The sequence below is a fragment of the Macrotis lagotis genome, chromosome 1 (genome assembly GCF_037893015.1).
Source record: "Macrotis lagotis isolate mMagLag1 chromosome 1, bilby.v1.9.chrom.fasta, whole genome shotgun sequence".
NCBI classification, from domain to species: domain Eukaryota; kingdom Metazoa; phylum Chordata; class Mammalia; order Peramelemorphia; family Peramelidae; genus Macrotis; species Macrotis lagotis.
Window position 1 is genome coordinate 702,907,663 of NC_133658.1, and position 20,858 is coordinate 702,928,520.

Consider the following 20,858-nt stretch of genomic DNA (forward strand, 5'->3'; position numbering starts at 1 on the left):
AGTATTTATAATATATTAATTCTGAAGAGATTGCATAAATTCAGTTCTTTAATTTTTAATGATAAAGAAATTTGGACCCAAAGAGGTAGAGTGAGTAGCTTAGATAGTTATTACAAGTGGAGCACAAGGTAACATAGAAATCATAACAGCAAAGCTATGACTAGAATCTACATCTCCTAATTTATAGACCTCCATGCTTGTTGTGGTTTGGCAAAGAAAAACTCTTTTGGGTTTGTTATTTTTTTACAGCCTTCTCATCCATTTTATATATTGATTGACTTTAAGCTAAATGATGATATAGACATGAACAATAAAAATTCAGCAGAAATAAAAGACTACATTTAAAAGTAAATTCTAATTTGTCCTTCGGTCTGTCTTTTCTGTCTCTGTATCTGTCTTGATTCTCTCTCTCTCTCTCTCTCTCTCTCTCTCTCTCTCTCTCTCTCTCTCTCTCCCTATCTATCTATCTCCCTCTTATCTTTTTAAAGATCTATCCAGGCTTAAATATAATTCTTCAATGCTTATTTGGTTCCAGGTATTTTTCCAAAAACCACAAAATTGACAACATGTGCTTAATCCTCCCAATCAGAACTATAACTATGATATATCTGATTCTGGAAGGTTAATGAATGGCCTGAAGGATAATGTCAGTAGCACTGAGCTATATTTCAATTTTTATTCATCAACCAGTCAATCTACATTTATTAGGGCTCTGCTATGTGCCAGACACATAAGTATTACACAGAATAGAGCAATACAACTAGAAATAAATATAAATGAATCAACAATCCCTAATCTCAGGAAGTTTAGAATTAATAAAAAAAAAAAGAAATCATTGATTGAATCATTCCTGAACACACAGTAAATATTACATTAAACTTCAATATTATTATCTGGAAGAATTAGTAGACTAGTAACTGTGTTTGGGTACCAGAGCTATAACTAATTCACTACAGTTCCTAACCTAGCCAGGTCTCTGTTTTCACATCTGCAAAGTAAGATGATATTTCTTTATTTTTATTTCTCATCCCATTTGCTTAACCTCATTCTCAAATTTAACTGTTCCTTTAATTTCTAACTCCTTAAATAGCAAGTCGATGTCCCATGGTCTCCTTGAGGTATGCTGAGTGTGACTGCTGTTTGTTAGGTAAGCTTTCTTCCAGATGGGTTTTTCCAAGTTAATTCACTTCAAAGAACTCTTTGCACGAGAGCCTATTTGGCTTCCACTTTTCAGCAATATAATTGTATCATGACATTGACTGTAACATATTCCAGGCAGAGAATGGAGGCTTTCTCTAAAAATTCTTAGTACAACCCTTAAATCAAAAGGTCATAGGTTTGTACAAAGGGATTCTTTGCAGAACTTCTGTATAATTTCTGTTATTAGGAAACTATTGCCTTAAAGTCTCTTTCAGAGATTACATTATAATTGGGCATGTATGCATATGTTAGGTATATGTATGAATTTATGGGGAAATCCTAAAGAAGAAACTTTCTCCAATATCTACTTTCATAAAAAAAAAATTGAGAGTTTCTTGCAGCACAGAGATGTGAATAACTAACACAGGTTCATAAAATCAGGATGTGTGTCTAAGGTGAAAGAGTTGAACCTAAGTCCTTCTGATTTCAGGGCTAGTCATTTATCCTCTTTGCAACATTATCTCATAAATCTCATATATATATATATATATATATACATATGTAAAGGTCAGAGTATATAGGATAACGTATGTATATGATTTATATGGTATATTCTGCCTAAAACAAATTAAAAAGGAAACTATTCTGCCACACAGAGTGTGATACTTATAAATATAACTCCTCAGAAAAGGAGGTCATTTGAAATGGAAGAATTAAATTAAAAAAAAAAAACTTAACGTTAACTCCAGTCTCTTGATCACTATATTTAGAAAGACATTGAAGATTATTTTAAAGAGAATAACCAACTTGTCCAGATTTAGGATCTCTCTGCATTGATGTTTTAGTTTGGGATTGTAGGGCAGTGGGGGAGAGACCTAGTTACATTGTTAGATCTCTTTTTTTGAAATTGCAGTCTTCATTTATTTTTCTCCCTCAGCCAAAAAGTTGGAAGATATAAATATGTATATACATATACATATACATATATATTTCTTGTCAGATTTTTCTCAAAATTGAAAATGCATTGTAAACCTCTCAATCAGAAAAAAATGTAGCATAGAGCTTGCAAAAATAAAACCTGGAAAGGTAGTAATTTTTAATCACTCTCCTGTCAATCAGGGGATATCACTATGTGTCCTTAGGCAAGTCACTTAGCATCTGAGTCTGAGCCTCAATTTCTTTGTAATGTGAAGATCTTGTGCCATATGTTTTCTAATGTTCCTTCCACCTTTAAGAGTAACTCCTGATCCTGCCCCACCCCACGTCTTACAGCCTCTATTCTTTCATTTCCCATTTTCTATTGCATTTTGACAATGTAGATAGATACTTGACAATGTAGATACTTTCAAACTTCCCATTCCTCCCATATCTCTACAAATATGTGTGTATGAATCCATATGAATAGCTGCACCTGCATATATACCACCTTATACACACATACATGCACATGCACATCATTTCCAGATTAACTTGAACCACTATCAAATTCCCTGTAAATAAAAAAGCTACTACCAAGTATAGTAGGCTTACTGTTTGAAATAGTACCTACAACATAAGAAAAGCTGAAGTGCTATAGCTCCTTAGGTAAACTAATCCTTATTATACTATAATAGAGTATTGATATAGTTTGAAAATTCAGGGGAAGAACTTCTTTGAAAAAAAACAACAGCAGCAAACCTGATCTCTCTTCCTCCAATAGCTGATGCATATACTTTGCGTACAGTTCACTTCACTGGATCACTGACAATCAGAATCTGGGAACTTCAGTGCCTAATACTGTTCTAAAGATATGTCCCTATGTTTCAGTTTATAATCATTTAGAACCACAAGATTCAAAACATAAAATAGTTTTATTAACACATTTGAAATGAATCCTAAAGGAGTTGAAACTATCCTCCCCCCCCAACATACTATCAAATACACACATTCCTGAATGTTTCCAGTCTTTATAACCTTCTATTATTCTAATATTCTAGTATTATTACTTCCATGTATGGTGTTCCAACAATTTGTTGCTCCACATTAGTTATCTTCACTAAGATGTTCATGCCACATAAACCAAAATACAAAAAAAATTTGAAAAGATCATAAATGAACTTACTCCAGTCCTTTTTTCCTCAAAAAACCTACATAAACTCATAAATTCACAATTATATGCTATCAAATATTAAAAGAACCATTCATTTAAATATTATAAAATAGTTTTAATATTAATAGAAATATGGTCATGATACCTAAAGTAAGGAGAGAAAAAAACAGGGAAGAAAAGCTACTTGATAGGAATTAATATTCCCTAATGAACATTGTTGCAAATTAAATAAAATAATATGTAAGCTACAAGAATACATTAGAAAGATCATTTTGAGCTTACATAAGAAACACAGGATTGATTCAACATAAGGAAAATTAAAATATGATAAATCATATAAATAATAAAATTATGATTATGTAAATGAGAACCTTAAAAAGTCAACTAAAATAATTCAAATGATTAATAGTCTCATCAAAATTGCAAGATATAAGATAAATGAAAATATAATTATGATTCCCATATGTAGCCAACACCCAGCAATAAGAACTAGAAAGAGAAATTCCATTCAAAATAACTACAGGAGAGACAGGTGGCACAGTGGATAAGAGCACTGGTCCTGGAGTCAGGAGGATCTGAGTTCAAATATGACCTCAGACATTTAATGATTGCCTAGTTGTGTGACCCTGGGCAAAGTCACTTAAACCCATTGCCTTGCAAAAACCAAAAAAGGAGGAGGGAGGAGGGAGGAGGGAGGAGGAGGAGGGAAAGAAGAAGACAAAATGACTACAGGAGCTATAAGATACTTAGAAGCATATCTACTAATATTCAACAAGGAACTTTATGAATCTATAAAATATTTTTGTAGAAATAAACATATACTATGTAATTGGAAAATTGTTAATTGTTTTTAGGTAGGTAAAGCTGATTAATAAAACTGATAAGATTATCTAAATTTATTCTATATTTTATCAAACTTTTAAACTGTTTTATAGAACAAAAAAATAAAAGTGCAATTGATATAGGGCAGGGCAGGGAATGTCTGCCCTGCTGGCCTTATCATTTGTTTTGGCACTGTCATAGCAAACTCAGACAGGACTTAAAATTAAGGCTAATTTTTAAGTTGATAATTTTGAATGGTCCATTGAATGATTTATAAGTAGCCAAATGGCCCTTTGCAGATAAAATATTCCCTCACTCCTGATATAGAAAAACAAAATTCAATAATTCTAAGTATAATAATGAAAGAAAGTGAGAGGAAAAGAAGTCTGTTAATACCAGGTCTCAAAATATGACAAAGCAATGATCATTAAATTTATTTGGGAAATTTTTGAGGAGAAATTAATCAGTGTAACATTAGAATATATTGTTTGTTACAACATAGTCACACAGTCTTTGAGAAACCAAATGACCCCATTTAAGGGGGGAGGATTCCTTATTTTGTGAATTCCTTATAAAACTAGACTGAAGCCTGGTAAAAATTAGATAAAGAGCACTGGCCTTGGAGTTAGGCAGTCAGAAGTTTGATTCCTGCTTCAGAAGCTTGACACTTACTAGCTGTGTGACCTTGGGCAGGTCACTTAATCTAATTGCCTGGCATCTAGGGCAATCTCCAGTTATCCTGATTCATAATTGGCCATTGGACCCAGAGGAGAAAGTGAGACTGGTGACTGAGCACAGCACCCCCCTCACTCAAATACAATTCATGTACTTGTCATGGCATCACATCCCTGATGTTATGGTCTTCTTAGAGAATGAAGGACAAACATCATCAATCTTCATGATAAAAATGAACAACTTCAGAGAAAATTGGGAAGATTTCTATAAACTGAAACAGAAAGAAATGTGTTGAACTGGGGGACAATTTATGTGATATTAAGAAGAACATCTAGGAAAAGCAATTGTAAAAGTTTTTAGAACTCTTGGTCAATGCAATAATAAACTATTAGTCAAAAAGAATGAAATGAAACAAACCACTCAGCTCTTATAAAAAGATGATGAGCTTAAATGAACAGAGAGAAGTGTTTTCCTGACATTGCTACCATAGGAATTTGTTTTGCTTGATTATATGGTTATGCATTTGTTTTTGGTTTTTGTTTATTTTTAATTTGCTCAGTGTATGTGTGGAGGGGAGGTTCTCAGAGTAAAAGATTATTTTTAAAATTTTATTAAAAATCCTTTAATAGGGAACAGGAATATATCAGAGATGAACAACTCCTGGTTTAGGTGGCTGTAGTGAGGAGGAAGTCTGGGCCATATTTTAATTAACTACTAAGCATTATTGAGATAATATTTATAACATAAAATAGATGAAGTCTAGTTTAAATGTTCTTTTTAGTAGTCACTACTTATACATTCTGCCTGAATATTTATAATTGGGCAGAGAATGTACTAAGTATTTTGTATTTAGTTGATGAAGACAAGAAAAGAAGACATCCACAGTTAGCCTAGCCTAACCACACGAAAAATGATATAGTATACAAAATTATGAACAAAATAGTTGCCATCTGAAAAAAATATTTTGATCTATACAAATTTCATTATTTATCCTCTCTAACTAGATTGCCAACTCCCTGAGGATAAGAAAAGCGTAGCTTTTAATTATTCAGCAATTAACACATATTTCTTCATATAAAAATGTGTTATGTTAGATGTAATGAATCAAATTATTCACTTACTGAGATGTTTATATGGACTTAAGAAGCTTTGCAAGGCAATGGGGTTAAGTGGCTTGCCCAAGGCCACACAGCTAGGTAATTATTAAATGTCTGAGATTGGATTTGAACCCAGGTACTCCTGACTCCAGGGCCAGTGCTCTATCCACTGCACCACCTTGCCACCCCAAAGCTCAGTCTTTTAAAACAGAGGTTTCAAACATGTAGTCAGCAAACTGAATGGGGCCCACAATACTCCTGAGTGTGGCCCAAACCAGATTGAAACATAATTAAAAAATATTTAACATAAGCAATGAACATATATAACAATGAACATAGAATATATTACTTTGTAAAACTAAAATAATAGATGTACCTCCCAGGGATTCTTAGGTATGAATAAGTTTTCCCAAATTCTGTTTTAGTTTGACACCACTGTTTTAAAAAATAACTGGTCTTTGTAAACTAATGATGGACTATAAGGATGTAATTAAGTATTTGTTATGAGACATTATCAGGGTTTGAATTTGCTTATCTGTAATATTTTGTTCCGAGGGAAGATTCTAGATGGTAGAAAACATATTTTAAGTAAAGTTTATTTTTATTTAACCAATAAAAATAAGATTTATTTAAAAGGTCTTACTTTTCTAATAGATTGTAGTTCTTGTAGATGAGTAAAAGGATAGTTTTTCTCCCCAGATGATAAAAATTGTTGAAATGGCATTTTATAAATGGAAGGAAGCTGATAGTAGAAAACACACTTAAAAACTAATATTGCACTTGCTTCCTTTTTCTTTGTAATGCACTCAGTCACAGAGATGCTCATTAACAAGAGACTGGAATTGTAGGAGAGCAGACTCTTGGAATGCTAGGTGCTAATCCTGGTCAGTTCTGTGCTACTCTCTCAACTTTCACTGCTAACAACAAGAGAAGTGAAAGGCAACGCAAAAAGTACAAGAAGTAGACTAGGAATGGCATAGAAAAATTGCTGGTGAGACAAAGAGAAGCTTGACCCTCAGCCTAATTCTGTTTGTAAGTTAACTTTCCTCATCTCAAAGGCATGTGACTTTGTCCCACATTAGCTGACTCCTTAGGGGAAATAGATTTAAAAAATGGGACTTCCAATTCCATATTCCACTTATTTCTACCATGATTATTCCATGTAAATCTAATTATGTTTAGTCACTTCTGGAGGAGAGGTGGTAATTCTGGTTAAGGATTGTATAAAGGCTAATGGATACTCTATCTCTAAAAAGTCTGAAAGTACTCTTCCTCCTGGTATATACAGGCTGTGTAACCTTGGGTAAGTCACTTATTTTCTTGAAATTATAGGCAATTCTCTAAAAATAGAAACTGCAGATCAGAAATTGATTAGTGTTGGTAATGGAATTTTTATATCAATGAAATCAGAAGTCATAGGAACACTGATTTGGAAAGAAGCTTAAAGATAATCTAGTCCCACAACCTTACTTTATAGTTAAAGAAAATAAGGAAGTGAGAGAATAAATTATTTGCCCAAATGAGGCAGGGAATAACTGACACCAGAAGTTGAACCCAGGTGAACCCAGCATTCTTTCCATTGTTCCATTCAGAAGTCCTTTCTCCTCCCAGACACCTGGTCAAAAACAAATAAATGTGCATACATACCTAATGGTACTTAAGAGTTATCAGTTGTCAAAATTAGAAGGGACTTTAAAGCTAGACTGCTCCAGCCACTCAATATTCTGAAAAGTATAGATGTTTGGTGAAGTCACACCACCAAGTAATGGCAAAACTAAAATTAGAATATAGGGCTCTTGTTGTCCAGTACAGTGTTCTTTTCATTTTTTCATATATATATATATATTTAAAAACCAAAGTTTCAGATATCTATATACCTGTTAAAGCTTGTTTTTAATGAAACATTTAAAAAATAAAATCATATTATTGCTATTAGGTCATAGAGAGTTCAATTGTTTTAGAAACATTTCTATATATATAAAAGCACAAATATTGCCTGTGGAAGATAATAAGCTCTCATTGCATATTGTAGAAAGCTCAGACCAGGGTTTGTATTTCTCTATTTGTGCTCAGGCAGCTGGGCAGACAATACTGAATCAGTAACATGCTATTACTTTTTTCATTTTCACTTTAATTTAATTAACTTTTAGAAAAGCAAAAATAACCCTCTTTTCTCTATTTTCCTTAGGCATATGCCCCACACCCTCTGACCCTCAGGATTATCTCTCCTGCTCAATAAAGTCACCCTACCTTAATTATCAATGTATCTCAACCTCTACAAGTAGGAAGAGTGCAATGACTGCTGACTGTCTGCCAATGGATTCTATCTTTCTTCTCTCATTTGCCTTCATTCTTCTCTCATTTGCCTTCATTCTTTTCTCATTAACTGCTTGTGAAATTGTCACATGTATTTTGTAAGCCACTTTTCTTCATAAGATCCTAATTCATTTAAAATTATACCCAGCCTGAAACATTAGGGAGCACATGCTCTTTTGTATTTCAAGAAACTTTATTTTTAGTTAGGTTTCCTTTTTGAGCTTTGTCAGCATGTCCTACTCTCCTCTCTGGGCTTGTAGGACCTGCTTAACTGAAAAGTGCAAATGGTAAGAAGAGGGAAAAAAAAAGAAGAAAGAATCCATCTTTTGGCCAGAAAGTCTCTTACTAAGCCATATATTTATTTTGCCAAATTGCAAATTATATCAGCCATTGTTCCATTTGTGCTCCTTCCATTGATATCACCTCCTTTCAGAGCTTCTGATTAAGCAATGACATCAGAAAAACTACATATTTGTTTCTATTTCCCCTTCTTTCTTTGTCACCTAATTAGGCAGTGAAGTTGCTGAATGCATGTGTTGCCGAAGTCTCTAGTCATAAACCAGTCCACAAAGTCAGAATCTCCTGAGATAGGATATAGCCTTGAAAAGAATATGGGTCACATTGATCCCTTCCAGCATGAGATATAGCATTATTTATGGATTTTCTTAAAATGGGAAATAAGTGACTGAATGAATGAGAAATCACCTTGAGCCATTTTTGGAAACTGCTCTCATCCAAGACAAAATCTAAGATTTCAGGATAGACTCTATGAATAAGGGCTTCCCAGTCTTTGGTGATTTCTGGTTGCTATAGGACAGAATTTCAGAAACTTGTGCAGGTTTTGTATATTTAGGTTTCATTTTGACATAGGACTCAAAATTCCTCTGAAGTATGCCATCAGAAAGAAATATAAATTATAATTCAATTCATAACTCCAACATAACACATATTAAGGTGTCACATTATTGAAGTCAACATTTTAATGCAGCAAAGAAATTTCTGCCTAAATTGGGAGTCTATATGAATAGGAAACTGGGCAATTACCATAATCATACTATTGTACTTAATTTGGGAAACATCAGGGCTTCAGTTAGAAGCCTTCCATCCCACCATAGCACCAAATTGCTGATTATGTTCTGAGGGAGATACAAAACAGATCATTTTTGATAATACCTGTTCTTCCAATGTTTATAGAATAGTAACTCCCTTTGGTCACTCCTGAGGTGAACTCCCTTGAATCCTCAGATTACTATCCAGGATTATTCTAATGTAGGATCAGTGAAGAAGAGGAAAAACGGACTATTAGTATGTCTCTGCCCCCTATCATTTGTGGGATGACTTGTCAATCTCTATCTATCTATCTGTGCAAGAGTCAGAGGGGAAAGATAGACTATCCATTGCTATATTTGAACCTTTAAGGTCAAAGCTTCCTGCACAGCCTTGACTGGTGATCTTCTCTCTCTTCCTCTACCAAATATTCTCAGCTTCTTTCTTCTTCCTTGTTATTTAGTCCTTTCAGTTGTGTCTGACTTTTCATGACCCTCATTGAAGTTTTCATGGCAGAGATACTAGAATGATTTGCCAGTTCCTTCTCTAGCACATTTTACAGGTGAAGAACTGAGTGATATGAACAGAGTTAAGTGACTTGCCCAGGAACACATAGTTAAGAATCATCTAAGGCCAAATTTGAACTCAGAAAGATAAGGGTTTCCAACTCCAGATTTTAGCACTTACTCTCCACTTATTCTTTACCTATTCCACAAAAGAATTCCTCCCATTTTGCATCTGGCCAAGATTTATCCTATCACAATTGTGAATTGTTCTGACATTTCTTTTCAAACTCATATTACTATTCTCACATTTTATACTACTTTTCACTATTTTAAAATATATATTAATTTTTACAGATATTTGTTAACTCTTCTATTCCCCGAATCCCCCCATTTTTATAAAAGGAGAAAAGAAAACCATCTTAGCAAATATATATATATATATATATATATATATATATATATATATATATATAAAAAATAGTTAAACAAAAGAAATTCCCTCTTAACCATGTTCTAAAATGTATGTCTCATTCCATATTTTCTGTCCCTAACTTCTCTGGCATGAGGTGAATAGAATCACACTATAGTTTTCTTATACTACTACTGTTGCCTCATTCCACTACACCAAAAAAAAGTCACTTTGACTTCAAATTCTAGTTGCTATTCTATTTTTCTCTTCACATGCCCTAGACCAATTTCTAATGACATATCCCCCCCCCCCAATCTACTTCCTGATGTCCCGAAATGGGGTGGAAAAAAGCAAGCAACTCAAGGTTCTTAAAGCCATTGGCATAAAGCCACGCCTTTTCCCCAGGATTCTTAAGATCTGACAAATATTTATGATTTTATACCATTTATCTGCAACTTGGCTGTCTGTTATTTTATAAAGGAAAAAAACTAACCAAAAGCTCACCAAGTACATAGCAATTGAGAACCAAATATCATAAGAGGATTGTTTAATTTATTCTAGAATTCAAAGCCCTTTTCAACCTAGAACACATCTATCTTCTTATTATTATATCCAGTCTTATTAGTTCCCTTTATATACCCTTCATGTAAGTCAAACTTGCCTATCTGATATTCCATTTCTAACATTCCCATAAGGAGGTTCCCAGTATTTGGTATGCATTACCTGTGCATCTCAGCTTCCTAAAATTCCTACCCTTCTTCCAAACCTCAGATCAACTTTCCATCTAAAAAAACAGATCTTTCCTGATCTCTACAATTATGAATGCTGTTTTTAAACTGCTTTTGTTAAAAATTACTTTCCATATGCTTTTTCCTTTTCTTAATTATGTACAGAATCTAAATTCAGGTCATTGATGATAGAGATTGTTTAATTTTGTATTTATCTCCATGGCATTGAGAACAGTACCTTGCCCATAGAAAGGGCTTGATAAAGATTTGTTTCATTGAATTGAAGTAGGCAGCTATTAAGAGTAAATTGTCTTGAGCCAATAGGTCTTAATAATGTAATTAGAAAACCAATTCAGTACCACAGAACTTTGTGCAATATATTGCAAACAATTAAGGTAGTTTGTCCAGAAAAAAAAAATATATGGACAATGGAATATGCAGTCTACATCCTTTCAATTGAAAGTCCTATGTACACAATATCGAAATGACAAAATTCCTTATTCTATGGTGTGAACTATTACAATTTTCCAATCCTTCAAAACTCTGTGAGTTCATCTGAGTTGATGATTCTTTGCAAGATTTAAAGTGCTCATATTGCTTTTAGTTAGGCCATTTCTTTGACTTAGAGAAACATAATCCATCTTTACTGGAGGTTGTTTAAGTTTGATGGACTGTGCCAGAGTTGTTTGTTGGTATAGACTTTAAGAACCTAGTAATGTCTTTGGCATTCTCCTAAGGTATAAAAGGTGATAAGTGACTACCTATGCAACAATGAATAAGTTACTTAGATCTTACTCTCCTGTAAAATGAGAATGTTGGACTCATGTCCTCTGAGGTCACTCCTACCTCTGCATCTGTGAGTCCTTTAGAGGAAGTTTTAATTTCCTATGTTAATAGAAAGCAAAACCTCTTAGCTTTTATCCTCAGGATAGAGAGATTTCAATACACTGGTTTAAAAATCCTTCAAACTCATATAAGCTGCATGGTATCTTCTGAGCTTATTTTGCACTGGGCTAATAATCAAGGGACTATGGTTAGTTATTGACATTCAAATGATTAGATGAGACTCTTTAAAATGACTTGTAAAATTTAATGAAATTATGAATCTGTGAAGAAAGCCTTAAGAGTCAAGAATGTATACATCAATAAGTCCATAAATATGTAAATTGTATACCTATTATGCTTTAAGAAATAATACCTATTAATCAAGAAATAATACCTAAATTATCAATTAGTTTCCAATGTGTTATCTTTGCTTTATCCTGGTTACTAATTATTTTAGTTTTTTTTCCTAGGATAAATTTTAAATTTTTTCATACTTTGATACTTTTAGTGATTTATTCCACATTTCATATTGCGGTATATTTATATCAAGTGTTTTGTCAACATTAAATATAATATGTTGGAGTTTATGGCTGTCATACAAAAAACACTTTTAATTGTTGAAAGATTAAAAAATGACTCAATTTCTCCCTGTTTCTCACAAAATAAAAGTGCTATCATCTTGTTAATGAACCAATATTCTATTCCGCTGGGCCTCACAGCAATGACATAAGGTTATATTGGTGATGTAGGGACAGATTTTACCCTGCTATCACTTTAAGACATTACCTTGGCAGTACTGCAATTTGCTTGTCACATTTTACATGAACTGATGTTAATCTCTGATGATTGCTCAATGTTAGTGTTGTTTCAAATTGGCCATTTGAATGTAGTTTACATCACAAGTACTGCAGGCAACATAATCAAAATGGCAGGCCATTCAAATACAAATAAAGGGCACTGTATTCATTTGACAGAGAAAAATATAGTAAGGGATTCAGAAAATAAGCATATTATGGAGTTAAAAGGAGGGAGAATGTCATGATAATTACTCTTGTTTTGAATGTTTTTTCTACATCAGAAATTTTTAAATATTGTTGGTTCCAATAAAATTCCAAATATACTTTAGTCTATTTTTAATTGAGGAAAAGGAAACTTATAAATTATAAAAAGATTAATCTGTACACGTATCACTTGGCTTGAACACCTCCTAAACATACCATGAGTACTAAAAAATTTTTAAGAAGATCTCATTGTGGGGTGGCTAGGTGGCGTAGTGGATAAAGCACCGGCCTTGGAGTCAGGAGTACCTGGGTTCAAATCCGGTTTCAGACACTTAATAATTACCTAGCAGTGTGGCCTTGGGCAAGCCACTTAACCCCATTTTCCTTGCAAAAAACCTAAAAAACAAACAAACAAAAAAAGATCTCATTAGGCATTTAGAACAATGTCCTTTCAAGATATTTTTAAAAGACCCTCCCCCTCCAAAAGTAAAAATCCTTGTCAAAGATGAGTGATTTGTAGGGCCTCAAAATCCTGAGAAGAGTTGTGACATATCAACAATCCTACTGCTTATAAGGCTTAATTACTCCCCAATATCTAATCCAATGCTATATTTAAGCAGCCTAGGACAAAGGAAATACAATATGATTATGTTGTGAATTTTCACAGTGGAAGCAAAGTCAAGTGTGATATTGCTAGAGGGGACTGAACTTTCAGGGAACTCTGCTGCAATTCAGGCTCAAATAAAGTCTGGTCTTAAACAGTAAGCATTCAGGAGCTTGTTAGTTGGTGTTTCATATCATTACTGAGACCGCACAGTGGTTGTGACATGTGGGGTCAAAACAAACTCTGGAAATTAGGTCCAGAGTTCTCACATCACATTACTGGGTTAGGTAGTTAAGGAAAAAAGAACTGGGAAGAAGTTGGATCCTTTTTTATTCTGTTAAATTTTGCTACATCATGTCTGTTCATATCATTAAAATGAGATATGCTTTACAGAGATTTACTGCTACAAAAAAAAAGATTACACATGGGAAGAAACATTATCAAGTACTTGTTTCCCTCTCTCAATACACAAAAAGAAAAAGTGAACTAAGATCCCATGAGTTTTCAATCAATTAAATGCCCAGGAGTATAGAAGAAAAGTCTCTGTAAAAGTTAGTTTGTGCTAGGTCGAGTTTTCCACCTCTGGAGCTGCTAAGAAAACAAATCAACAACCTGGTGACTGTTTGCAGCTGCCATCAGCATAGGGATATCATACTGACTGTGACATCTGAAAGACTTTTTTGGAGGAAGACTATCTCTAACATGAAAGGACTATATGTCCATATACAATCTGGAAACAATTCCCTTAGTGGGGCTAAGGGAAAAACTGAACTATTAAGAAAGAAATCAAAAAGGTTGAAATCTTATGTTTCATTCTTCATATAATTCTCCTACATTTTTAGTTTACAAAAAAAAAGATTTTACATCTTTTAGTTCACATTTTCCCAGAACACAAAAGTTGTTTTACATTCAATAACTTTAGAAAGAACATTAACTCTTTCAAGTAAATGAGATGTTGTCAAATACTATATTCTTTTATTGAGTATCACTGCTAACACATTCTTCATAGTAGCTAGGCCTGAGCAGTTGGGGGTTTGTTATAAACAAAATCACCATCTGATTTTCCTTCTTTCCTTTGCTTCATTTGCCTCGATTTCCCATTTTTATGTGAACCAATTAGATGCTCAGAAATGTGCTATGTATTAGTGACAAAAATAGAATAAATGAAAATGATCCTATTCAGAAACAGCTTACGATGGAATGGGAGAAAGAAGTAAGAAAACAACCTCTCTTCTCTCAAGATGTGTTCCCATTATTTCTTATATATAAGACTTACATGAATACCTGGAATGTTAGAGTTGGATGGGTCCCTAATTGGTAGATCATTTAGTTCAGGCCACTCATTATAGAGATGCTCATAGAGGTGTGGCAGTGCCAAAATCATAAACTTAAAATCTCAAAGATTTTGTATTCAGACAATCTGATGTTAAATTTCATCTCTGTCACTCTCTCTATGACTATAAGAAATGTGTGTGATCTCTCTGGGTCTTATGGCACCATCTATAAAATGAAGGTTTTGGACTAATAATAGCAGCTAATATTTATATGAGCTTCAAAGTCTTCAAAATGCTCTAAAATATTATCTCATTTTATCCTTACCACATTACTGGGAGGTGAATGCAATTATTATCCCTATTTCACAAATTAGAAACTGAGGCAGAGGTTAAATGATTTCTTCAGGGTCACAAAGCTAATATGTCTGAGGTTGGATTTGAACTGGGCTCTCTAACTGTGGGTCCAATACTCTATTCACAAGGTCACCTAGCTACCCTACCAGATGGCCTTTGAGATCTAAAATTGTGTTGCTCCAGATCTGTGTTTTCATTAGTATGGGGGATATACTTCCCAGTGTGCAAATTTTCTTCACCAGGGCAGATCAAAAATTGATGTAAAATTTAGTCTTAGAAAGTTGCCTAAGGGTCCTGAGAGTTTTTCTTTTGTCCATGATCACACATCTAGTAATATGTACCAAAGACAGGATTTTAAACAAGGACTTTCTGACTCTGAGGGCAACCCTTGCCCCAGTATGTCATACTACCTTTCAGTTTTAAATATTTTTTCATTTATGAATTAGATTTAATGGTATTTCTTCAAAATTTAAAATCTTTTGGGTCAGGGAAGGGTAAAAATAAATGTACTAAATGTAGTGCTCAGTTTCTTTTGTCCTTGATAGATTAAAACAAAAAAATTTCCCATATTTTTGTAGGCTTAGTCATAGTTTTTTTAAAAGAGGGAAGAAATGGCACAGAATTAAGAAAACTTTATTTTTTAACCTATCTACATTTTTATACTTTGAAAAAATCTGCATAAAAATTTCACATATCCACAGCTTTTGTCACACACGTAACACACACACATACTTCAATATGTCTGCTTATAGATCATGAATTAAAATCATTTATGTGTGTTTGCCACACTCAAACAATGGGCATTTTCCAAATTATAAACAATGAGATTATCTGTAAATTTAAATAGAAAAGAAAATGAACACAGAACATCAGCTAGAGAGGTCTTTTATCGAGTATAACTGCTAACACATTCTTCATAGTATCTAGGCTTAAGCAGTTGGGGGTTTGCTATAAACAGTTACCATCTAATCCGCCTTTTTTCCCTTGCTTCATTTGCCTCGATTTCCCATTTTTATGTGAACTAATTAACATGAATTTTTTAAAATGCCTATTGTATTTTTTTACAAGTACCTTCATCAGTCTACTACAGTTTTCAAGTTTGTCTTCATCTTCTATTACAGATTTAAGTCATGATATGATATGATATGATATGACAATTAGATAAGAATAGACCTTTAAAGTCTTCCCTACTGGATTATTCTTAGATACTTCATGGAAATTCTAATTGGAAGAAATTTTTGGCTTCATTTATAAGCAAGAGGAGAGAGAGAATCACATTCTATTTGAATTCTCAAATACTTTGTACTTACCTTCCTGTCCTAGAAAAAATTCTTGATATCTCATTTCCAAAAAAGAATAAAGGTGCTTCTGTCTCATGTTCTCTGTTTAAATATCCACAAAATTGCTCTCATTTGCTCTATGGGCTTCTGCTTTGTCTTCATCAATTAGATGCATGATTTTGTAAATGGGTTAGATGAAATTGAAAACAGGTAGCGTTCCATTAAATTAATTCTATAAACACTTATTAAGCACCTACTATGCACAATGTGCCAGAAGCAGAGGACAAAAAGGCAAAAACAAACTAGTTGCTGACCTGGAGAACCTCCTGTTATTGATGCTAGAGGAAGGAGAAGACACAGTGGAGGGGACAGGTTAGAACATAGGTAGAGAAATAAAAGGTATATCACCCATGGTCAGCATATCACAGATTTGAGATGAGAGTTCAAGGACAAGCTAATCCAGGTTCTTTATTTTACAAATATGGAAACTGAGGCCCAAGGTCACAATAGTAAGTTAGGGATGTGAGATTTGAACTCAGACTCCAGAGACAGTGATCTAAAAATAATGTGAAATAATTCCAAAGAGGAAAGAGCACTAACAAGAAGTGTATTAACCAGTCTTTTTTTTTTTTGGTTGTTGTTAGAATCTGATGCACCTGAGTTGCATTTTCTTTAGGAAGACTGGGAGGCTAAAAGGCAGGCATGAAAAGGGAGGACATTTCAAGCCAGCCATGAGGATCATCTATTCAAAGAGAGCCAACGAGGTAGACAGGAGGTTAAATGTTGCATCCTATGCCTAGCATGCAATGAGAGCAGTCTCCTAGAAGAGACAAAAACTGAACAACAAATCCATACAAGTAAGCTATATGCAGACTAAATGGTAAGGGGGATCAAAAAAGTAGAATTAAGAGGATTTGGTAAAGAAGTCCTATGGAAGATGGAATTTTTGTTGGGTTGTAACTAGATGAAGATGGAGAGCATCCAAGAACTGAGGGACAGTCAGAAAAAAATGCCTGGAACTAAGAGATGGAGTGTCATATTTATTTAATGCGTAGAAAGAATGGCAAAAACATGGTCCATGCCCTCAAGGAATTCACAGTCCAAGGTAAAAACCACATGCAAACAACTATGTACATACATGATATATGAAGTATAATTGAGAGGTAATATCAGACAGAAGATATTAGCAAATATGTGAGCACAGGGACATCTAGAAAGACCTGAATGAATTTGGTAAATTGAAAACAAAGGCACAGTGCTTGAGTATTATTGCCTTTGCAAGAGAGACTAAAATTTTACCAGAAATTGGGAGGAAGCAACATCAAGTTAAAATTGGTGGGGTGCCAAAACTACCATGGAACCAAGAAATAAGATGGATGGCAAAACTTCCCAGAATAAGAATTAGAAAATTAATTGACCTGGGAAGTCTTTTCAAGTTAGGAATTAGAAAAGTTAATAGAGATGACCATGGAATCAAAAAACTTCTTTACCTGTTTTCCTATTGTTCTAGTTCTAACCACTCCTAGGAAGTCCCACATGTAAATATTAATGGAGACTATGGTTAAATGAAAGAAGATGCAGAATTAGTAGCATGAAAGAAAGTTAACTAAAGTTATTAGATCAAGGACAGATGTGACCCTAGGAGATTTCTTCCATACTTGTGCTACCTTTGGGAAAACGTCAGACTTACATAGCACATTTTTTCTATATAATTCAAGGTGTTTCAAACTCATTTTTTCCTCACAATAATTCAGTGTAGAAGGGATAGGCAGCATTGTTTTCCTTGCTTCAATTCTATTTACACTGCACCCAGGAGTTTATGAAAATGCTTGGTCTTTTGCCTATTTTTTTATTTCATCTGAGGAATTCCATTGTACTTAAAACATTTGGTTTAAATGCTTGCAAGGGACAGAACCCTTCACAATATCCAGAGCCCAGAATACTTGAGCATCTGATGCTTGGGTTTTAACTGAAATTCTTCCCTACAATGCACCTGCTTCTGAAGACTCTAGAGAGATAGTTCCTAAAGATGAAGGCATTTTGCTGACAATTTAAATGCTAGATTGTCTTTCCATGCCTAGACATCTTTCCCATAATTACTGAATTTTAGGGTTGAGAGAACCAGAATTGACCCAATATTCTAACTTTACATAGGAGAGGAAACCAGGGCACCAAAGAGACTAGACTCCCTTACTTCATTTATCTAGCTAGAGACAGAACCAGTACTAAAACTTGTCAGCGAAATCTTTGTCCAATCTTCTTTCCATCAAACTCACTACTTCCCTTATCTCCATTCTATGTCTCTCTTTTTACATAGGATGCTGGAGGTAAGAAGAGAAAATTGATCATTTTAATATATGGAATGTTGCATGGATTTTCAGTCATTATATTATTAATTTGATTCAGTTGTTTTACTTTATCACAAGAAACTTCTCAAAAAGTTGGATAATTTTTTGTAATGTAAAAACAAAATATTAATAAAATGAAAAAATGAAAAAGAGATTCAGAAAATCATATATGTGGGGCTAGTATGGATTTTAGAAGCTGTCAAAGTCAATTTTCTCAATTTACAAATGAGAAAACCAAGGTCCAAAGAAGTTAGGTGGTTTGCTCAAAATCACACATGTAGTAAAGAATAGCAATAAAATTTGAACTTGGGTCCTGGTACCATGCTGACTCTAAAGTCAAAAGGCCTATGTTCAAGTCCTACCTCAGATATATGCTACCTGGATGATCTTAGGGAAGCCACTTTAAGCCTCTTAACCTTTAGCTTCCTCTTCTGCAAAAGAAGGGGGTTATATTAGATTACTGCTGAAGTCTCTTCCATCTTTAGACCAATGTCCCTATCATGCTATGACTGAAATAAGTACTCTTTCCACTGTACCACATTACTTCTCAGTCTGACTTCTGAACAGGGTCAATATTCTGAAAATGTATTAGAATATATATTAGAATATTCTAATATTCTGGAATATATTAGAATACCTTGTAATTTGTTATTTTTACTAATGCTAATAAGTAATTTGTAAATTAGATGATATGTCAATCGAAACTGTTCCACAAGACACCTGCTTTCAGAAGTCTATGGCAGGAAGCCTCAGAATTTAACAATAAACATGCATTAGCTATCTAGCGACCTAGGAACTAGCTAAATATTTCTCTATTCATCTCTCTATCTAATGCATGTGTACTGCCAAATATATACATTATGTGTATAACATAGACATAGTGGTACATATATATGCATGTATAGGGGCATATATAGATATCTATTTCAAGGGAAATGTAGTGTTATATTTATTAATATGATATACATATATATAATGAATTTAATAATGATAATTTAGTTTCTAGAGATCCTTTTTCTCAGGCAGGTTCCAGGCCTGTGAAAACAGTGAAAACAAAGTAACCAGAGTAATTTGTTTTACTCATGACATGTCCTGTATTCTTTTGCTTGTGTTAAGTGAAGTAGATCAGTATAAACTGCACTGTAATCAAGTGGAATAACACTATGCCTCCAAAACTGTACAATCAACTTAGCCATTCCCCCCAGAGTCCAGGATACCTGTGTTGGATAGATATAAATGATGCAATTGTTGTATTATTCTGCATGGGTTTGTCCTGGGAAGATTACTCAAGCCTCAAATCTGATTGTTCTATCATGTATATATTCTTTGTCTGAACTACAACAAGGCAAAACTCCAAGGAAAGAAATAACCTCATGATTTGCAAATCAGTTCCTTACCAAAAAACTCTACATGATTTACTGACAATTTGCCTTTGGTCTGCCTTGTCATGCCCAGGTTAGAATTAGCTCAGTAAAAAAACTTGGTTAACACTATTTAGCCATATATATCTAATATATAATTATGTTATATATATATATATATATATATATTTATATGTGTATGTATTTGTAATGTAAACAATGTGCTTAAAGATGTATATATATATATATATATATACATACATACATACATATAAAGGAATTAACATTTCAGGAAGAAAATATTAATTGATACATCTGGGAATAGCTTCACAAGAACTCTTATAGAAAACTAAGAAAGGAGTTTTGTGTGTTCCCTACTCTTCTTTGCCAGTAGACCTTTCTATTGGCATCTACCCTTTCTTGACCTCATAAGGAGCACCAAGATTTCAAGGCATGCCTTAGGTGATAGACTTGTTAGTGCTGTTTATAAAATGCATTTTGAATCCTGAAATATGCTGCAATCTGTTCTTCCCAAAGCCTTGTGTCACTTCCTGTTAGTAACTTCGGCATTTGGGTGTTGGGGGAGGTTAGTTTAATACTTCTAAGACCATAGAACGTCTATGAAGTACACCACATGGCCTCCCTATGTCCTAAAAGAGTTTATCTAAATTATTGCCAATAAACTAGAGATGGAAAAAAAAGCTAGCTTTTAGAGGGAAAAGACGATACATTAGATCAGTAGGCTTTGAAGGCATATCCTGTTGAAAGGCTAAATTATAAAATTTTGTGTATAAATTTGTCAATCTCAAAGGAATCAAATGTATTTTTAAAAGATAACACAGACAAAAAATATAATGCAGGCAGAATGATTTAGTTGTGCTTTATAATTCCTGTAGAAGTTTCTTTAGTGTAGAAATTATTTGTTAAATTTGTCTTCAAATATATAGTTCCTGCCACATAACCAGTATTTAAGAAATGCATA